The sequence below is a fragment of the Pollicipes pollicipes genome, unplaced genomic scaffold (assembly GCF_011947565.3).
Source record: "Pollicipes pollicipes isolate AB1234 unplaced genomic scaffold, Ppol_2.1 Scaffold_3447;HRSCAF=4054_pilon_pilon_pilon, whole genome shotgun sequence".
NCBI lineage: Eukaryota > Metazoa > Arthropoda > Thecostraca > Pollicipedomorpha > Pollicipedidae > Pollicipes > Pollicipes pollicipes.
Window position 1 is genome coordinate 26737542 of NW_023596297.1, and position 21965 is coordinate 26759506.

General features: G+C 49.8%; 1 pseudogene; it reads right to left on the reverse strand.

The window, feature by feature from the left end:
* Positions 1 to 843: 843 nt before the first annotated feature.
* Positions 844 to 21753, reverse strand: LOC119091351 (allantoinase-like; annotated as a pseudogene).
* Positions 21754 to 21965: the final 212 nt, after the last annotated feature.

The following is a 21965-nucleotide window of genomic DNA, read 5'->3' on the forward strand; positions in this document are numbered from 1 at the left end:
AAAGAGGATCAAGGTGATCAAAAACTTACGAGATAGCGTCTATTTGGTCATTGGAAAAAGCGTCAGCAATTGCGCTAGGCGACATGCTCCTTAAAATCGAATGTTGACATGGGTCAGTTGAGGTTAGGGGCGTACACTGATCTTTGAGAAGTCCATGGAACATATCTTTTGCGGACCCTGCTATTAGAAAACGAAATGAGCACTAGAAACTATGCCATAAAGCAAGCTTTCGAGTTAAAAAGCAAATTGATTTTCCCTCGGTCCGACCTTCATAACGCCCCAATGTCAATGGAATGAGTTGTACTTCTAAATCCAGTTGTTTGATTGGCTAAGAAAATATCCTAGAGATATATGGCTTCGCATAACATTCCATTGTCGCCTCAGATTTAACGCTTCCTTAAGAATGACCTTTGCTGACAGCCACGGTCTAGATTTAACCTGACATAGGTCAGCGGCGTAACAAGATACATCTTATTTTCATCCCAAAATGCTCACGATTCGATTTGCTACAGCTATGCTAAGCTTGGCGCGGCGGCACCGCGCTGCTCGGGAGCATTCTCGAAAACCATCCATGGTTGGGGTCAAATTGCCCCGCCCCCACTCACTGCAGCGCGTGTTAAAACACAGTCTGCTAAAATAATACTCAACTTTGTTTTGTAAAACCACACGGCAGCACAGCCAGTTGCGAGTGTGTTCACGGTAGAAGTGCGTCAAAACGTGACCAACCGGGCTGGGACGGCCGCTAAACTCCAGCACCGACATCAGATTTCGTTCAGACTAGCTCAGTTCTCGCTCACAGAGAATCTTCGTTGCTGTGCGCGCTATTTCGGCCAGACGCAGACATGGACGCTCAGCTGTCGCAATGGAGATGCACAGTTACCTGAAGCAATGTTTTGCATCTGTCCACGGCAATTGTTTATTGTTTATCAATCAAAATAATTGGATCATAAACATGACAACACGACAGCCACTCTTGAAATCCCTAGCACAGGCGGTATTCCTAGTCGGAGGGAATTTGCTTGTCTTGCTTAAGATTGTACACCCCTGAAGCATTCACCAGCAGCCAGCAGCAGACCACCTGTTTGTGAGAAAGCGGAAGGCGGAGATGAAAAGAACTCGCACAGCAAAGAGATGCTTCCATATGACGAAAAAATGCAGAAGTCATCATTATGGGCACGCCCATTCAATCTTCATTATCCCCAAACAAACGCTCTGATGGCTTTCTTTGCATATGGCACACAATTAGGGACAGAGTGATACAAGCGGATTTTTAGGCTTACGTGGCTTTGAATTGATTAATCCATGCCTTTGCAGAGGCCGGGACATTTCTATTATAAGCAACGAAGCCCCTGCTTGACTAATCTTAACTTCGAGCAGCAAACATAACGCCCCTGGTGGTATGGGCGCTCTCCTGTGACGAGCACGACCACTACGCGAACACGTCCTCCTCACAGCTTGGCGGCGTCGGGCTCTGCCGCTGGCGGTCCCAGTAACAGCTGACTGCCCGTGGCCACCTCCACCACTTGACCGTCGCTGAACACGACCTCCCCCCGCACCAGGGTCTGGTGGACTCGTCCGCGTACACGCCTCCCGATGTACGGAGATATCTGAAATAGCCGCCAGCCCGCGCTATTAGTGCAAGTGTTTGCCGTGCGCGGGATTGGACGGTGAATATCTGACATCGCCCGGCTAACAAGCTGCCAATTAGCCGACAGAGCCCTGCAACTCAGCCCTTTTGGAGGCAGATCGCTTTTGGCCATACTTGTCCACTACGCTTGGCCAGTGCATAAACAGGTCAACAGTGTGGACGCAATGGTGAAGGCGTTAAAGATAACAACACGCGGACATCCCATACTCGCCTCAGGCTTACTCATAGCGGAGGGTAGACATCTGGAAAGTTGACTAATCAGGCCATGCAAACCATGTGATTGTATAGCTTACTATATTCAAAACGATGAGACCAAGTGACTTCCAACTGCCTTAGGGTCCTTCCCCGCCCACCTTGTTCTTGAAGATTATATCCTCTTCGGCTACAGTCCACTCCTCGTCGGGGTCCCAAACGACGAAGTCGGCGTCCATGCCGTCCCGCAGCGCCCCCTTACGAGACTGCAGGCCGGCCAGGCAGGACGTGTTGCTGGACATGAGGCGCGACACGTCGTGCAGAGAGAGGCCGCGCCGCACCGCCTCTGTCCAAAACACCGGCAGGTCTGCGGCACAACGAGGGCGGCTTCAGCACCACGAGAGGCCGGGTCAAGCGGCGCCTCTGTCCAGACGGCCGTCCGGCAGCGGGCCCCACCTCAGGGACCACTCACAAGACACCGCACGTGGAAGGCAAGATGGCGCGCAGGCAGGACTGTCAAAACAATATGTCAGAGAGGAAATACTTTTGGTCCGCTTACTCACGGAGACGAATCATGTATGACTTACCAACGATGTGTGAGCTGCCCGAGCTACAGCAAGGCTAACCACTATCCGCAGGCATGTACCTAAGCACCAGGTGGCGGTCCTACTGTGTATATGTAACATGGTGTGTATGTCACTGCCCCTCAAAGCCTTCGGGACATATTGTGGATCCGCGCTAGGCGGCAGTTGTATAACACGGCGGCGGCATATAACATATAACATTAATGGCATGCCTGTATAATTCTGACGCTGACTGACTGACTGACTGACTGACTGACTGACTGACTGACTGACTGACTGACTGACTGACTGACTGACTGACTGACTGACTGACTGACTGACTGACTGACTGACTGACTGACTGAATAAATAATAATGAAAATGTGTTATACGTTACGCGAATGACAGCCACGTCTTGTGCGTGGATCCCCGCTAACACTGATGCCCTGTTTGGATTCATGAAAAATTTCGATGCTATCTACGCGGCTCAGCAGAATGGCATTAAAGTCAGAGCACAACAAAACATAGCTCATAGTCCTCGGCACGCGTCGAAGTCTCCGGCAGCTCTTCCCAATCAGCATGCAATTATGGGGCGCCACCGTCACCAGCTCCTCAACCTGGATGCGGCATTTGACCAGCGTAAAGCGTTTTCTGCACACATGGATGACGTGGCGCAGCGATGGTTAGGCCTCTTCATCTGCCTCAGCAACAGAAGACGCAGCCAATCTCCGGCCACTCCGGTCCTGGACCTGATCATCTCACTGGCCCGTTACTGCATCCGTGTGATGGAACATGCAACGCCACTCAAACAGCATGACGTCATAAGCTGCTGAACGCCGCAGGACGAGTGGTCTCAGGACGTAGAAAATATGACCACCTCAGCGATGCCTCACGACAGCTGGAATGATTGACTGCCGTCGATATCTACGTATTTCATTCGCTGACCCTTCCAAAACGTGTGCTAGTCACTCGCAACCTGAGAAACTGCGCGGCCATCTTGCATCTAGACGCCATGCCACCAATTGTACGAACGGACAAGCTGGCCTGCTGAACACGCCTACAATACAGCCAGAGTCGAAAGGCGACGCGTCTTTGACTTCGCCGAGACCGCTTTTACTTCGCCGTGACTGTTTTGCCTTCGCCGTGACTGCTTTGACTTTGCCGTGACTGCTTTGACTGCGCCGTGACTTTGACTTTGCCGTGACTGCTTTGACTTTGCCGTGACTGCTTTGGCTTTGCCGTGACTGCTTTGGCTTCGCCGTGACTGCTTTAGCGCAAGGCATGCGTGAGCAGAACCGCCGCAATTGAGCAAACGAACTCCATACATATGTCCTTATGTAGTTGCGTTATTTATGGGCAGGATGCCCCATTTTTTCTTGATATTTGAGTTGTCACTAGCCTTTTCACGCTGGTATTATTAGACTGATACATAATTTGGTTCCCAATTTGAAATGCAGGGGATCTAGGATAAACGAAAGTGTAGCCCTGAATTGATATATGACTTTGTTTCCGAATAATAAGAGCAACGCACACGCCAGTCTGGAGCGGGAGTTAGTGGGGGTGTTCATGTGTTTTCGCCCAGTCCCCTCGCCACCTCGTCTGCTGGTATCGTGCACGAAGTGCTCACCAAACTGGACGGAGGCGATGCCGCCCCAGGCCTCCATGAAGTCCATCACACCGGGCTGTTTGAGGTCCAGTGTGCATGGCGAATGGTCCGAGACGACCAGGTCGATCAGCCCGCTCTTGACCGCTTCCCACAGCGCCTCCTGCAGTGGCAACGTCGGCCCACATGTGAAGAGTGCGTATACCACAAGTACCGTGGCAGGAGGACGCGACATGGCTCGATTTACTGTCACGAAGCAGATGACGAGGAAATGACGTCTGCGAGCAAGCGCCATGTCAAGGCACGTGCTTTCTTCGAGCATGTCCTTTATATGAGGAACAGACACCACCCTACGTATGAGCAAGGCAAGATTCGCCGTGACGGGTACCTCTCATGGGCGAGCGGCATCCAGTGAGCCGACTGGCTCGGCTGTCAGTACAATTTGGACTCCACTTATCAAGGCTTCTTGCGACACGTTTCTTTTTCAAGGTGGTATCTTTTACACATTCAGAGGAAGACGGCTAAAGGACAAATGGCGTCATGTCAAATGAGGTGCATCAACCACAATTAAACATTTCTATTCGTACCTTTATCTACAGAAAGAACCAGAACGGAAGATTCCAATACTTTTGCAATCATCAAGGCACGCACGCACGCACGCACGCATGTATGCATGCATGCATGCACCCACGCACGTACGCACGCGCGCGCACACGCACGCACACACACACACATACACGAATATACATATAAGATGTATTACATGCAAGCGAAAGCATACATTTTCTCAGTATCTTGCGCGCTTGCTCGATCGCTCGGATTACCTCCTTTGTTGTTTTCGGTTAGTCATAACTCAGTTCATCTATAGTCACTTGCATTAGTTTAACCTAGTTTCGAGGAAATTCGTTCCTATTCCAAAATCGGTGTAAGACAGTTGGCCGAAAACATTCGAATATGGCGAAATACGATACATGCTCTATGAGACACAATGAAAGGTGTGCAATCACTTAACAAATTGTACATCTAAGTATCGGCCGGGGTACAAAACCCATGTAAACACGTGCACAATCAGTTTGACACTATGGTAAGATCAAGCCACTGACTGCCTTGCTGTCATTGAGTGACTGAATAGGTTCCCAGTGATGCATGACCTAACCGTTTGTCTAAGTCCGGTATTTTACTTCCGAAGAGGATGATTTTGAGAACTTGAAAACGACGTTTATTTGTGCACGATTTTAAAACCAGCTGGTGTTTTCAGTTACGTCAGAGCGTACGAGTTTTTTGTTGCGGATTTTTCACATATACTGGTCTGACGCTGCTTACTACTGGTTAACTACCATGCGTCGAGATGAAGACGTCACAGTCATTCCGATATAGGTCATGTTGTGGGGCCGACAGCCTCCGTGCGGGCATTTCAGTCCCTGCACTATATTGGTTACGATCACCGGTGGGGACGGATGCTAAAATGTACATTTCCCCTTGCATGTAATGCAACTCGAATTTATAAAAGAATACTGCCCAAGAACAAAAATATCAGAGCCGTAGTTTCGCAACATGAGCTGGGGAGAGGGCTAAACAATGACAAATAGCACAACCTGCCCGCAAAATATGGAGGCAAAATAGGTGGGCTCACGCCCACCAATGGATGGTGCATGTGGCTGCCCAGGATAAAACGACGTCAAGTAGATACAGGATGAAGGGAGGCTGAGAAAACGAGGACGGATGCGGGAAAATAGGTGGCACCAAACATATGTCATGCAAAGATACGGCGGTTTGCGCAACTTTTCAACATATGACCTCGCACCTCGCAACTGCTTCCTGCTTTCACCCCAACTATGTCGGCATCATTATAGCACACCCAATGCATATAAAAAACACTGAGTAGGATAGTGCCTTCTCACCCGGTTCTCTTCTTCCCTGATCGGTGGACAGCACTTGTACTGGGTGGCGCAATCAGGGATATCTACCGACTGGAACGTCAAGTAGTGGTTGCATGTTTCCACCGTCAGAGGCGCGCCTGTCGACTTGCACTCTGCGATCATCTCCAGGGCGTCCGATGAGGACAGGTGCACGATGTGGCATCGCACTCTGGAATATTGTCGTCACAACATCACACGTCTCTCAACTCATAGTCTGCGGGAGATGATGTTGGGAATAGAAGAAATGCAGCAGCATCATGTCACGGCAGTTGATCACAGCGCGCTAGTTCGTGTCAGGTAAATACCAACGGAAGACAAATGTATTCATCATGAAGCGTGTGCTCGAATGCTTTACGAAAAATTGCAATCATTACCCATATTTTCGACACTGCTCCACAACGACCTTGATGGCTTCATTTTCCATTTTCCTGGGTCGCGAGGCCAAAAAGGTGGCGTATTGTTTCGGGTCCCCTCCGGGGGGATCCACTCCGATGTCGACCTCAGCATGAAACTAAACACAGAAAGGCGGGATGTCCGTTACACAAGGTGCCACTTCCGACTCACACAAACACAAACAACAACGTGATTTTCATGGAGCCTTGTTCGCACCCGCAAGCAGCGACGGTTGCGTATCACTGTGCAAAGGGCCTTTCAGACATTTGCTGGCAGCAACATGCTAGTTAGAAGAGTGACCGTCCATTTCCATCTGGCGACCGCATGGTTACACTTCTGTCCTTTACACTTGGTGTCGCTGGCCGCCGCCGCACACACACGGGGATCGATATCAGCGTTCCTAAATTTGCCAGTTTCGATGGTGACATCGTTCATTGTCTGGTGCCAAAAACCGGATGACGTTTGTGAACGGATTTGTATCGGTGCAGCTTGTGTGCGCCAGCTTTTTCCCTTAGGACACTTTGACAGCCGGCAAAAGACACTGAATACCCCACGGGACAAGATGACCTATACCTGTACGCCAATGACAGGCGTGCTACTGTTTGAGGCTGTTCACAGCCATTTCGACCATAAAATGGCCCATCTCCAGGGTCCCTACTGTGGTTTCTGACCTAGCTCCCTAGTGCGGCGCACAAGCCTTACAAATACCGCAACGCCAGCGATGATTTACATCATAAGCCTGGCCGTGGGGGGCAGTGAGGAGGTAAGAAGGTGAGAAAGTGAGGAGGTAAGAAGGTGAGGAGGTGAGGAGGTGAGGAGGTGAGGAGGTGAGGAGGTAAGAAGGTGAGAAAGTGAGGAGGTAAGAAGGTGAGGAGGTGAGGAGGTGAGGAGGGTGAGGAGGTGAGGAGGTAAGAAGGTGAGAAAGTGAGGAGGTAAGAAGGTGAGGAGGTAAGAAGGTGAGGAGGTGAGGAGGTAAGAAGGTGAGAAAGTGAGGAGGTAAGAAGGTGAGGGAAGTGAAGGGCTGAGAAGGTGGGGAGCTGAGGAGGTGAGGAGGTGAGAAGGTGAGCGGCGTTTGTCGCATCATCGAATGCCCACCAAAGCCAGCTCTGCCACATGCACAATATCCCGCCGAAGCAAAGTATGGAATACGGCTGCATTTAAATTATGACAACGATACTATTCTGTTCCATTACTGACACAAACATGCTTTCGCGTAGAGAATCTATTTGAGGCAAGTTACTGCGCGCGTGTGCAATAGGTCAGATAACCTTGAACGGCATTGGGGTACCAGATGACTTTGAAAGCAAATTACACCAGTAAGGCACCGTCGAAGACAAAAAGCTTCGCCATTGGTCGCGCCGGTTGTTCAACACCTAAGAGTGCTTAGTAGTTGCGGTATCGAAACGTAAAGCTTTTCATAAAAAAACCTCTTTGCCTGATCAGGCCCACTATGGTGCGTTTGGTATTTGGCTGGTGGGGTGGGAAGAGCATAGCTCGGTTGAGGGAGTGTTTGCCTCAGAATCACACAACATGGGATGGTAGCCTGGATCCCGGTTACTAAGCCTGGTGGAAATGGCGGAAAATGTGGTCTTTTTTATTTTCTCAACTCTTTCATCCTGGTTACGCACTAGCTACGATGTATTAAGCGCAATCAGGACGCGAAGTCGCCGTGGGGACGTTATTCCCCAAAACAACGTCCATTTGTCTTTAACCGAGCTGAAGATGCAAAACAAATAACGTTCGTGTTCCTTGTCTAGAAACAAAGCCAGCAGTATCCGTCTCTCAGGTTTTAATGCGTGTCGAAATATTTTAGCACTATCTTCAACCACGCCTGAGCGAAACGTTACGCTGCCCAAAACCTCCCCTCGCTTTCGCTGTTACGCTTCCGTTACGCTCCATAAAAGCCTCCCATCTATGCGTTACGAAATTCATGGACAGGCCCTAGGTGAACGCGAGCGTGTAACTCTTAGTGTCGCCGTAAATACGCACCAGGAGGACGGCGCCCGTGCCGCAGAGCCGCTGCAGTGCCGTCTCCACCTGGTCAGCGGTCACATGTGGAAACTCATCCACGCCGCTGTTATGAGGAAGCACTTGAAGCCGGGCAGACCGGCCTCCAGCAGCGGCCGCAGGCAGGCCTCGTTGCCCGGCACCCACGCCGCCCCAGAAGGCCACGTCTACGAAGCACTGGTCTTTGGCCGCGTCCAGCTTGGCCGCCAAGTTCTCCGGCGTCGTGGTCGGCGGGATCGAGTTCCTGGGACGAGGGAAGGCCGACCAGCAACGTCAGGCGTGGCACGGCGGACGACCGCGAGGCAGAACAGGTGGTAGGTCGTGCCTGTCAGAGGATGTGCACGTTTTTGCATGGGGTTCAGAGGCGTATTCAAGGAAATAATTAGGGGCAAGTCACCTATCCTTATCGAGTTTGTACACGCATTCACGCGCACAAATAAATAGATGCCGGCAGCTCGAACACCGCGAGAGACGCACTAAAGGAAAAACTTCAAAAAATGATGTGTTCTTACACGCTGTCCACGAAATTATGCGTGTCTGCGGCGAGTCGCCGCGTTTTTTTAGTGCAAATTTTTGACCTATGCCTTCCCATTGCGATATCTTGCATACGCTCCTGATCGCGTTCATTAGTATCAGCCGTGTTATAGAGAACTTCGCTAGCGTTCCCCGACATCCATGCATGTTCCATAAATTGGACGCCCTCCAGTTAAACCTCACAGCCCGCCGGCCCATTACCAAGTTGATGGTGTCCAAGCAAAGCTGAAATGCATGCGATAGAGGAACATTCTTTTGGTCATTGTGAAAACGCGGTTTTTCGTCTCTTATTGCTAACCACGGTAGAATGCTAGCCTTACATTTTGTCGACGGCGCAATATAATAAAATTGGGCGCCGATGTCCGATCCTCACTGCCCACTGTCCATGCTCTCCCTCTTCCCCACCGACCCGGGCTGATAACCCAGTTGGTCACGCCCAGAGCAGCAGAGCAGGGGAACCGCCGGTGGCGCCTCACAGCGGCATGTCGACGATGGTGGTTATGCCGCCGGCCGCCGCCGCCCGGGTGGCGCTGGTGAAGCCTTCCCACTCGGTGCGGCCCGGCTCGTTAACGTGCACGTGACTGTCGACGAGGCCTGGCATCACCACCAGAGGGCCGAAGTCAGTCACCTGCGGACGCCGAAGAACGCCTTAGAAGATACACGTGCGGACGCTTAGTAACACCTTAGGGGATGCACCCGCGAACGCCGAGTAACGCATTCATGGGTACACCTGCAGACGCCGGGGTAACGCATTAGCGGATGCACCTGCGAAAGCCGAGTAACGCATTCATGGGTACACCTGCGGACGCCCGAGTAATGCATTAGTGGATACACCCGCGGACGCCGAGTAACGCATTCACGGGTACACCTGCGGACGCCGAGTAACGCATTAGCGGGTACACCTGCGGACGCCGGGTAACGCATTAGCGGGTACACCCGCGGACGCCGGGTAACGCATTAGCGGGTACACCTGCGGACGCCGAGTAACGCATTAGTGGGTACACTTGCGGACGCCGAGTAACGCCTTGGCAGATACACCCGCGGACGCCGAGTAACGCATTAGCGGATAGTAACGCATTGGCGGGTACACCTGCGGACGCCGAGTAACGCATTAGCGGATACATCCGCGGACGCCAGGTAACGCATTAGCGGATACACCCGCGGACGCCGAGCAACGCGTTAGCGGGTACACCTGCGGACGCCGAATAACGCCTTGGCGGATACACCCGCGGACGCCGAGCAACGCATTAGCGGATAGTAACGCATTAGCGGGTACGCCTGCGGACGCCGAGTAACGCATTAGCGGATACACCCGCGGACGCCGAGTAATGCATTAGCGGATAGTAACGCATTAGCGGGTACGCCTGCGGACGCCGAGTAACGCATTAGCGGATACACCCGCGGACGCCGAGTAACACATTAGCGGATAGTAACGCATTAGCGGGTACAACTGCGGACGCCGAGTAACGCATTAGCGGATACACCCGCGGACGCCGAGTAAACGCATTAGCGGATAGTAACGCATTAGCGGGTACACCTGCGGACGCCGAGTAACGCATTAGCGGATACACCCGCGGACGCCGGGTAACGCCTTGGCGGATACGGCTTAGCGCTCGAAGCGTATGTCGCTTCCGCGTTCCAAGGACGCGCGATGCCCTAAATTATACAGACGCTGGTGCAGAGGTAAATGGCACGACTTATCACAGCGACATATATCTGAACTGAGATTATCAGCGTGACTGACGCGAAAAAACGCAGTGCTCTCAGTTTTTTACCAAAAGCGACGTTCAAGCCATGCCGAAAGCCTAGTATTTTCCGGGACTGTACGGGTGTCTGCAGGTCTCGGGACGGTCAACAAGCCCTTCTATCACTGACAAACGGACTCTGGGCGGAATATATAATTTGAAACTCACTTCTTCCATTGTTGCAAAATTCTGTGCAAATAGTCATGTGGACACCTATAGAATATTTTTGGACTACCGTTCTCCTATGGTATGTTAACATGTACACAACGCTTCGGCCAGTTAATACCTCGGTCGTTGGCAGATGCTGTTGAGTCGTGAGAAAAACGGGATGGCGTGTAGCTTTCAGCCAAGCACGCGTCACAACCCTAATTTTATTATTGGAATTGCTAGCATTTGAGCCAGGACCCGTTCGCTGCGAGTTCAGTGCTCCAGCAACTAAGCTAATCGGGAAAGGCAATCGTTCCGTGTTTGAATTTGGTGTTATTTATATCCTGTATATTTGCGAACTGCCGCAAATGAGAGCCATAATGGGCTAATATGCATGTTTGGCTTACTAATGGGGTCGTTAGCCATTCCCATGTGTGTTGCCACCTTGATCTCTCTAACTTTCCAGTGTTATTCTCTATAATCTGTAATCACTAAAGAGCAACACTGGAAACTTCGGAAGACCGAGGAAGTAGCACACATGCCATTGGCCAACAACCTCGTAAGTATGCCAAGCGTACATACCAGCTCATTAAGGCTCCATGTTTTCCGGGAAAATCCCCAAATATCCAGGACATGAATCACCCAAATTCTAACACCAAACCGTTGTTCTCGCTGGTTGGCCCCGGTGGTACAACACTGGACTCGTGAGCCGAGGACACTGGTTCGAATCCCGGCGAATTCCAAGCTGAGTGTTCGGGTTGCGTCACTAACATCCAATCGTTCTCAGGACTCGCTGACAACTGACAGCGGAGGGAGAACTAACTATCCGTGGCGTCATGTGCACCCTAACACAGCCAGACATGGGCGGGGTCCGAGGTCTTCCTTCCGTATATTCTTTATCGGTGTGTTATTTCTAAAACTATGAATATTGACTTATTTATCTAGTTCACTATGCACTATCAACCGTAAACTATGAATATCGATTTTTGCAACGCCACGAGCACAAAAGCTGAGGCAGACAAAAACCCGTGTGGGACGTCAACGCACGTCAAAGTCACGAATATCGACATGAAAATGAATCGGTGTATATTGCCTACTTGACGAACATATGCCGACTGGTCATCTCTTGACGACATCGTGTATCCCGCCCCTGGGTCAGTGTTATTAGCAGAAGCCTTTACCTACACCCGTCCCTCACAGGTCGGGTGTGGTAGGGACAATGGTGATGTCGATTTGAGGCTGTGCACGGTGATCAGGTATAAACAGGTAAATATAAACAAAACAGCGAGCAGATTATTCATCCTCGAAGATGTGCCATTGTGGCCAAGACTCGTAAAGCAGCTAACTTCCACCGCTCCAAAATATTGTCTCGATCTCGCTAAACGAAACCATAGTTAACTAAAACAAAAAGGGATACAAAACAGCCCAAAGTTTCTGAATCTTGCTATGAAAATCCAAATACAAACTGGCCCCTTTAGCGCACCCAATTTGGGACGCGCTGTCTCCTGTTTTAAAAGTTGAGGAGCAAGCGCTCCTCTGGCCTCCTGCCCGTATATTCATATTGACATATGTATGCACACACACACACACACACACGCACGCACGCACGCGCGCACGCACGCACGCACGCACGCACGCACACACACACCACACACACACACACACACACCACACACACACACACACAACACACACACACACACACACACACACATTATATATAGATATATATATATATATATATATATATATATATATGCCACACAGTCACTTGACGCATGCTGCCTGCGGGGTAAGTATGCCACCAAAGCATGGCTAGGAATGAATGCGATGAAGTCTCCATAAGTCGCACAACAGGGCAAAACAGCTTCGTGCAGGCGAAGACTCACTAGATACTCTCACATTTTGTCACTGTTGGTTGGGTAAACGATTTCGAACCTGATGCATTTCGACATATCATGCGACCGAGGCGACATCTGCGGATGAGTTTATAAGGAGGCTGTGCGACCAGTAACGCAAGAAGACATATGGCCCTTCGGAGTCAGAACACCAACTTCTTACGTGTTCAAGTGTGAGTTAACAGGCGGTCTATCACTGCATTCCGTGCACAATGTTGCCGTGATCCCCAGGAGATGCGCATACGAATGTTTTTCATGATATGAGCGTGTATCCACAAAACACTGCATCAGATAGCAGGATATTGACAAACAACTGAACTGAATCTTACGAGCAATGCCCCTCGAACAGCGCGAGACGCAATTCCAACGTTCCATTCATACAGCCCAGCATGCGTTGTTCGCTGCGATGCCACTACAAACGTGTCAGTACAACGGTCCAGACCGGACCGTATGTTTACATAGAAATGACGGGCCATGTGGTCTGGACGAATGGCACACACCAGTTGTGGCTGCCCAGCGACGAACACGCCTTTGGTCCGAATGTAGCAGTGCATCGAAATTTCCTCCACCGGCAAGTGAAAAAACGTTTTATCAGGACCATCGCCCTTGCCTGGTGTGCTCTCTCAAGCACTGTTGACACAGTTCTCAGTATCGGCTATTCTGTAGTCTTTTTGACGACTTATTCTTGCCACAGGACATGAAGAAAGCTGCCATATGGATACCTGAGTACACATTGCAATGCAGAATAGCATTGCTACAGCTTTACAGAAGGATCGTGACGAGACATTGTTATCACGGATGAAACAATTGATGTGACTATAGTGACGTGACTATCTGTGACTAAGTGACGTGACTATCTGTGACTATAGTGATGATTGATGTGACTATCGGCCTCATGTGATGTCTTCGTTTGCACACATGGTACATACTAACACACCAGACGAGGAAGATGGACCGAAGAGCTACTACATCCGTGAACATTGCTACTTTGCATTGTCATAAACCTACGCCACTCGTGACAATACCCCTGTATTCCCTCCTGGTTAGCTGACGATACACTTGTCAATTTCGTACTTTTGTATGGCCCCAGAAGCACTTACTGACAACGCTTGCACCTTAAAAAGTACCATGTTCAAAAAGTTTTTTTTTGCTGGGGAACCACATAACTGGAGAGTTTTCTCGCTCTATTACAACTAAATATGATTATCCAGGGGTTGAAACGTAGCCTACTACCTACATTCTTGTTCCTCCATCACACAAAATCCCAACAAAACCTAGCAGCCTCGCTGCACATGTATATGAAATCATATATGTTGTCCACCTGATCACAGCAGCAACGGTTTGGCAACCACGTTATCTTTTGGTCCAACAATCACTTTCTTGCTGTCCTGTATTTATGAAGCACTGCACACCATAAAGTCTGCAATGTAGTTAAACTGCATGTCAGGGGTGGAAGTTTGTATCTCTTTGGGGGGGCTTTGCTCCCAATGCTGAACTGGGCCCCCAGTGATGGGTCAGGCCCCCATAGCTGAGCTGGATTCGCAATGATGGGTTAGCCCCCCCCCCCATGCTGAGCTGGGCCCCCAATGATGGGTTAGGCCCCCCAAGTGGTGAGCTGACCCTCCCCCCATCCCCCACTCGGCCTCCGCGATGTGGAACCTGGCTTGCGATACCCTATCAGTTCTTTGAAGTAATGAACTTTATAGGGCCTCGCAATATGGTATTAAAGAAAAACCTATAAAGCACAATACATAAAAGCTTACCTGATACGAAACAAGCAAAGTTGCATTCTGTAAGTCGCCAACCCCATAGTGAACATTTGTGCGTCATTAGGGCTTTATAACGCTCCTGAGACTACATGTCGACGCCTGCCTCTCATCCTGGCAGAAAGGGCGGCCACCGCGGGGAATCGAACCCCTCAATGAATGCTTAAACCCAAAAGCAATAACTGGTACACATTGTCTAACTCGTAATGCAACTCGGGGTGACATGTCATGACGGGATTATTAAAATGCTGGTGGCTAGCAGTGAGGGGCGAACTATTATCATTCGTAGACTTTTGACGCAATACTCTGCCTTGAAGCAAAACACACGACCAGCTCCCTGGAACATGAGTAACATGTTTCGTATAGTTAACATGAAAATGTTCAATTTTGTATTGCATGTTTTGAATGCCTTAAAGGAGTACACAAATTTCTTACGTTCTTACATTCTAATTGAGGAATGTACCACAAGCGATGCCTAAGCAGAATGAATTCGAGATACTGAAAACAAGAATATTCGGTGTAATGCCGTATTCGGCACGTCAAAATCGTCATGCACTTGAACTGTGAGATAAGAGTAGTATAACATAGAAGTGGCTTGCAGAAGAAGCAGACCTTGTAATACGTAGTTTGCGCAACATGCAATATGTAGCGGTACGTATTTCGTACACAACTGCCTGCGTATTTTCATTCTGTTTTAGCATGTACAGCACTACGGACGCAAGACGGGATGGCGTACTTTTGGTTGCTCGTGGTGTGACTGCTAATTCCCTCCGAGAGAATCTGCATCGAAATGGCATATACATGAATCGCCTTGGTCATGAGCTGAAGCGGCCTTTCGTCCCAGCCCTGGGTCACTGGCAACTGCTATTCTGGTGATACGAGGACCGTGATGCCCTGGCCGATCCGGAGGTCTTCGGAGGGACATGTCATGCAACGGTCCCATTACTGATGAGGCCCCTCTGACCTAGGCATTTGGCACAGAATCGACGCAGGGACAGGTCACTGACGCAAAAGGATTCACTCCCGGCAAATGGAGCCCAATGCCTGATTGATGCAGAAACATCAATCCGGCTTATCGACCCTTGCCTCCTGGTTGAAACGTTTCGGAGGGGCCTACTCGTTTGACCCTGCGACTTTTCACGGGCACAGGTCACTGTCTAGTTGTCAGTGCAAATCGTTGCGTCATCATTTCTCTCCTGACCAAACAAAAGGTCTTTTGGCATTCGAGGTCCTGCTCCTGTCCCTGCTCAGCAAATGTGCCCATGACGGACTTGGGCTTATTGCCGACGCGGGGCCCCCTGTTGGGCAATGTGAGCCACTCATCAGCACAGGGATCTGACCGATGCACGATCCTCCGGATCAACACTTGCAGGCCCGACCCTGCCCTGATTTCGGCCCAGACCGACGCGAGACCAAGTGTTTTGTATTGCCTACTGGTTGAGGTCCCTTCATCCCCCCGGCCTGCGATCTGGACCCTTCGGTCGGACCCTTGAGCGTTGTTCCTTCAGAGCCCAACAGGTTCCTCGGGACCTCGGGACTTAATCACCTAAGGTAGGTTACGTGACCCTGTTCGACCGATAGTGGTATCCTCAGTTCCTTCTGAAAAGGAAACATGGTGCAACGTTTGTGCCCTTTGGAGTTTGAAGCCCGTCGAAATTAAAGGGCTCGGACGCCTTCGTGGTGCCTCCATATAAGAAGGTGCTTTCTCAAAATACAGGTCATAATGCCCGAAATGAGAGTATCAGGTATCTCTTTGACGAGAGGGCCAACTTCGGAATTTGGTCATGGTGGAAGGCACATCAGTGTCTAGCTCATGATCTTGGTGTCCTTTGAGAATAAAGATGTTGGGGCTCTTGAAATGATACGTTTGAATTCGGTGTCTGCCAACAATAAAGGTTATGGTGCTCCAGAATAATTTTTTGGTAACCCATCGCCGAATGAGCCGATCCTGGATGTCCTCCATGGGGAGTTAGGGACATTGTGGTGTCCCCAACCTTTCTTGTTTATTGAAAATAGGCATTTTAGGATCAGTTGTGGTGCCTACTGGAATTGTGTGCCGACATTAATAATGTTGTAATACTCCTGCGATAAAGGTTTTGCGGTGCCTATTTCCGGAAGAGTACGATCAAGAATTTGGTCATGATGGAAAGGAAAGAAATTGTGGCGTCCCTTAAAATGACGGTTTCGGACCCCTTTCAAAAACCAGCTCGGCCGTGTTGTTCAGAGTAAATAAATGTTTTGGTGGTGCGAAATGAAGGTTTTGGTGTCCCTTCGCCAAATGGGCTAATCCATGATTTCGTCTATGGAGCGTCACAGGCATCGCAATTTGCCCTGAAATTTGTTGTCTACCAAAAATAAATGTCTTGGTACCGTTGAGGCTCTGCATCGAAGTGGGTGTCTCTAGAAAATGTAGGTTATGACTTGCTAACATGAAAAATGTTAATGCCACTTTGCCAAACGTCGAAGAACCAGCCGATCAGGAATTTCGTTACCGTGAAACACACAAAAACTTGTCTTGAAAACAAAGGCCAGATGTGCCTCGAAATAAGGGTTTTGATGCAGCTTGCCTACGAGACTGTTCCAGAATTTCGTTCGGGGTGGGAGGCGCAACATTGTTGTGCCTCTTAGGAATGAAAGTTTGCGGCCCTTCGTGGCACCCTGTGGAATCGGGTGCCTAAAAATAAATGTTGTGGCATCGGAAGTAGTGGTTTTAGTGATCCTTTGCCGAATGGGCCGATCCAGGATTTTGTCAAACGGACAGGGCTCACGTATGGTAGGTATCCTGGAATTTGTTGCCATCCGAAAATGAAAATTTGGGACCATTTGTGGTATCCCTGGAATTCGGTGCCCCTTGGAAATAAAGGCTTTGTGGTTGTAAAAGAGGTTTTGGGGTGGCCCAAAAGGTGGCCCATGAGCGGCCCAAGGGGTGGGCGGCATGGCTCCATGCCTTCTCACATCTACTCTCAAGATACACCTCTGCCGGCACCGTTCATTTACGAGCAAAATGAGACCATCAAATTTAGACCGTGCTGGATCATCGCTATCGCGTTATTGAATGAAGCATCTACCTTATCCCCAGTGGCTGGTATTTTCCGGGGAGCCCAACAGCTCTTTAGAATCGCTGTCTTCCCGCAGCCTCCTGGAGCGACCTCGAAGCGGCACCATTTGTGGGCACGTGCGGTGTTCACCATGACAGGCTGGTGCTACGGCCAAATAGTGGCTGCTCTTTCTCCAGTAAATGATCCGTCTTTGAACCAAAGCAGGATGCAAAATCAACACCTTAAATTTTCGGAAGCTATGAGACGTCTATGAAGAAACATTACTAACATACAACGTCCATCTGCTGTCCCGGCTTATTTTCGAGAGATGAGCTCTTGAGGACCAGCACAGCTAAACATATTAAGTACTGTTCATAGACTCGTTTTTTAAGCACTACACTGTCGTTCAACCAGCACTTCCTGCTATATCGAAGGCCGTTAACCCAGCATAAGAACTTTGAGCTGGTAGTACCGAAAAACTGGGACCTGAAAGACTTTCTTTCTTACATTAGGTCCAAATTATACCGCACAGTAAAGTGGGCAAAATTCGCGAAGAAAAATGTCTCGGAAATATGGTTGGCCAAGTTCTTGGGTCCATCCCCTCACCCCAATGAAAGACGCCTAGTTCCACCCCTGCTGCACGCCTCATACGGGAGGCGATATTTCGATCTTCATCTCTCCCCCAAAAATGCCAAATGTTCCAGTGCACATTCCTTCCAACCTGTCCGCTGTACATATTTCGGCACCTGAGCTAAGTACAAGCATTTGCACGTGACTCTTCACCATGTCGATGTCCCAGTTATTTACCATCATTGCTTACTTTGCCTAGTTTTGTGTAAGGCCTGCATGCCTATATTGTATAATATTGCTTGCATTTCACTTTTTGTGTTTTTTTCCGTATTGCATCGCCCCGTGTAAAGCCCCGGTTCTGGATTGCAATAAGAACACAAGGCTGTACGCCAGAATAGCCGCGATGGTACAGCATGCGGGCAAGACGTCCGTGTGCACGGACATGCCCTTGGGCACTTGACACTTCGGGGCATTATCTGGCGTCGGAGGATCCGGGCGACCTGTCAAAGAAAAATAATAAGGTGTAATGAGCACAGCTAAACAAAGAATTTAAGCGCCGTAATCCGAGCGCCGGAATCAGGACGGATTTCTGAATGTAAATATGATGTCAAACATAGGAAAACTTGTGATAAATTATCTGTCACCGATTGGACCTAATACAGGCATTTCACGAAAACAAACATTTTATATCACTGGGGTCAAAAAGGTCATCAACTGCCCCATCGTGATCTCGGTGTTTTGACAGCCTGGGACATCGCTTGGATTGTACAAATTATCATCGTTCGAGCCATACCACAGAGGACGTTACATTCGATACAGTTGATTTGGTTAAAAAACAAACCACGACATGACATTTTTCATATCATTGTCTGACCAAAGCTGAAGATAAAGGGATGGTCCCGAAAGCTTTCGTTCAATTAAAAACAAGCAGGTTCATATGCCATCTTTTTTTCCATACACTTGCCTACCCATACTACTATTCTAGGTACACCACTGTCCCTAAAAATATAAAAATAAAACTTTTACGCCAGACCATCAGGCTTAAAACATGACCACTGGAAAAAACATGACGATTTCCTAAGCCCTCCCTCGACCAGCAGCCGACAGAGGAATCCCATACATCCAAGGTAGCCCGGCGAAGCATCGCGATCCGATCACTCTTGCACAAGATCGGCCATCACCTTACATCGCGCGTGCTAAAACTCCATGTTCAGGCATATGTGTTCGCACACATCTCTCTCTGCCTATTCGTCTGGGATGGAGTCGCCCAGCGTCATCTGTATCGCGTTTAAAGATTATCAACGCTGTGATCAAGCTGGTGGTGGAAGTGCGACGCTCTAATCACGTTTCATGTGCTCTGTAATCGTTGGTCTAGTGACAGGTGGGCGAAATGGTACGCCAATGCGACTGTTGATGCATAGATCCATGAAATTATCACCCTGCGTCCGCACGCAATCCAGATGTAGTTGTTGGGGCCGCCCAAATGTCGCAAAGAAGGACCGCACCGTGGCCACTGGAATGCCCGAGCTTCCATGGTGTCCGACCCATAAGCACCCAGCGGCCTTCTGCGTTGAGAACGGCATCGTCCTGGAACGCCTCACCCTCTGGCAACGAGACAGCGGAGCTACTTACGGACGTCGGCGCAGCTGTCGTCTCTCGTGCAGTTTGGTTATGTCTTTGTTTTTCGCCAATTGGAACCAGTTTTGGCTGTCGGGCATTTTAAATGCTTTGAACAAGCGCTTCATTCCAGTCACTCAGATGTTTACCGCATTTCTTTACCACATTTTACTGGTTTGCAAAACATCGGTATTACCATTGACCGGATTCGTAATAGCCATTGCGCAGGTGAATCTAAATTAACGACTATGACAACAAACGACGAAACACCTTCCCAAGCCTTTTACCTATATATTAAGACGTTATGCAGTACATATGCAAATGTACAGACCTTTAAGGCTCTAGAAAGTGTCCGGTCAGCCCTTCGTATTGCTCAAACCATCTCGCCTTGCCAAACAGTACAGTTCTTTCCACTTTTTCTTACTAGAAAACTTCCTGCCCGTCCACGGAATTATTATACTCCCTCTGCCTATCGATTCTTTGCTGCAACTGAACACCATCTATACTCTTTCGGCTTTTCCATCCCTTGCCGCATGTGAATTATTAATGTTATTAGAATGAACGCAGTTGGTTTTTTCCTCTACATTCTATTTCTTGCAGTTTGTTTCCCGGTCGCTATACCATCATCAAATGCATTTGTCAATAAGAGATCCACTAGCAGTTCCACATCATTAACACCTGTATGCACACCTTCTATGTTCTCTGCTTTGCTACTTCCCCTTTACCTTTCTCAAGAACTTCTCGTTTTTCAACGAGTCGTTACTGAACCGGTACGGCCCCGATCGGTGCCGCTGGCATTCTACATTCACTTCTAGAACATGCATGTTATGATCAGGCTGGGAGAGCGGCCTCACTTCAGCCTTGTTTGTTTCCTGGGTGCCCAGCATGGTCTGACCGACAAACATAAACATACAACTCCGCATTAACATGTTGTCGTGCTGACCACGTCTGGACGAAATCTGAGTCATATGTGCGGCCGCCGGACTGGCGAGCTCTGCTCTGACGACAAATCTGACAAGCAAGCTCTGACAAGCTCTGACGACAAATCTGGACGAGGCTGCATGTTAAAGCCGCTACATAAAAAACCCTTGCTATTTCTGCTTAGCCGTCGAGCTGATTTTGTAACGTTTCTCCCAAATATATTTGGCGTCTTGAATCAGTACCGCTCGCAGGTACATTTACAACATTCATGAGTCGTACGTCACACCGCTCATCTCTAATACCGCTTGCCAGCGAATCTGGTGTGCACCAGTTGATTTTACGCTGCCGGCAAACGTAACTGGCCCTATTTCACCTCGTTCAGTCACTGATCTGCCACTTTTGGAGGTGCTCATTCGATTACCCGTACCGATTTTTCGTTTCATGGTTCTCCACCGCTCGCCCGCTGTGGATCACCTTCACCGCCGGCCGATTTTTTTCACCTAACGCTAGTATTGATCGCCAGTCATTGACCTAATGTTGCATGCATTATTTACGCCATGAATACCTCTAATACTGAGGACACTTCTATTTTGCTCGAAAACGAATCGTGCAACAGGTTCGGAACCCAAACTTTCGGTCTTTGTGCCTAGAGTGCCGCTGGCAGCGCCACAGCACAGCCTGACAGGAGAGCTGCATAGGGTCAACACATTACTGACAAGAAAAAGACGCCAGTAAAAAGCCGAACTTACCGTCAGCTGACGACAGGATGGCAACACGAGCGGAGCATACTTTCCGTTCAAGAATAATTTTAAAATTAAATAGTCGTCCATGGGCTCTTGCGAAACCTCTAATGCTCCACTCACATACTAAAAGCTGCTTAAAAGTGACTGACGCCGCACAAGTGAAACTAAGTCCGTCGGGGCTATACAAGACTCCGAGCTGGCCGGCGCCCTGGTCGGCGTGCGCCACCAGGCCGGCCGTTCCCGCGACTTACCGGGACATCCGGGGACGGCGGGGCCCGCTGCCGCACCACGCTCGTGATCTTGCCGTCCACCACGTGCAACGTGGCCGGCCCCAGGTACCCGTCCCCCAGCAGCACGCGGTCCCCGAGGAAGCACCGCTCCATGGTGTGCGACCGCGTGCTTGCCCGCCCACTGCCGGTGCGTTCGTAGCAGTTCGAGAGCGTCCCCGCCCGCTCCCCACCGTCCCCGACATGTGCACCTCAAGGTCGCTCGACACGTCCCAACCGAGAGCGAATCCGGCCAGGAGCCCCCCCCCTCGCACATACACACGGCCGATTCTGCTGCCATCTAGTAGTGAGTCTTTAAATCACGCTGCGCGATCGAGGCCACCACGCCGTGTAGTCGCCTGCTGCGGCGTAGCCTCTTCATGGACACCAGACAG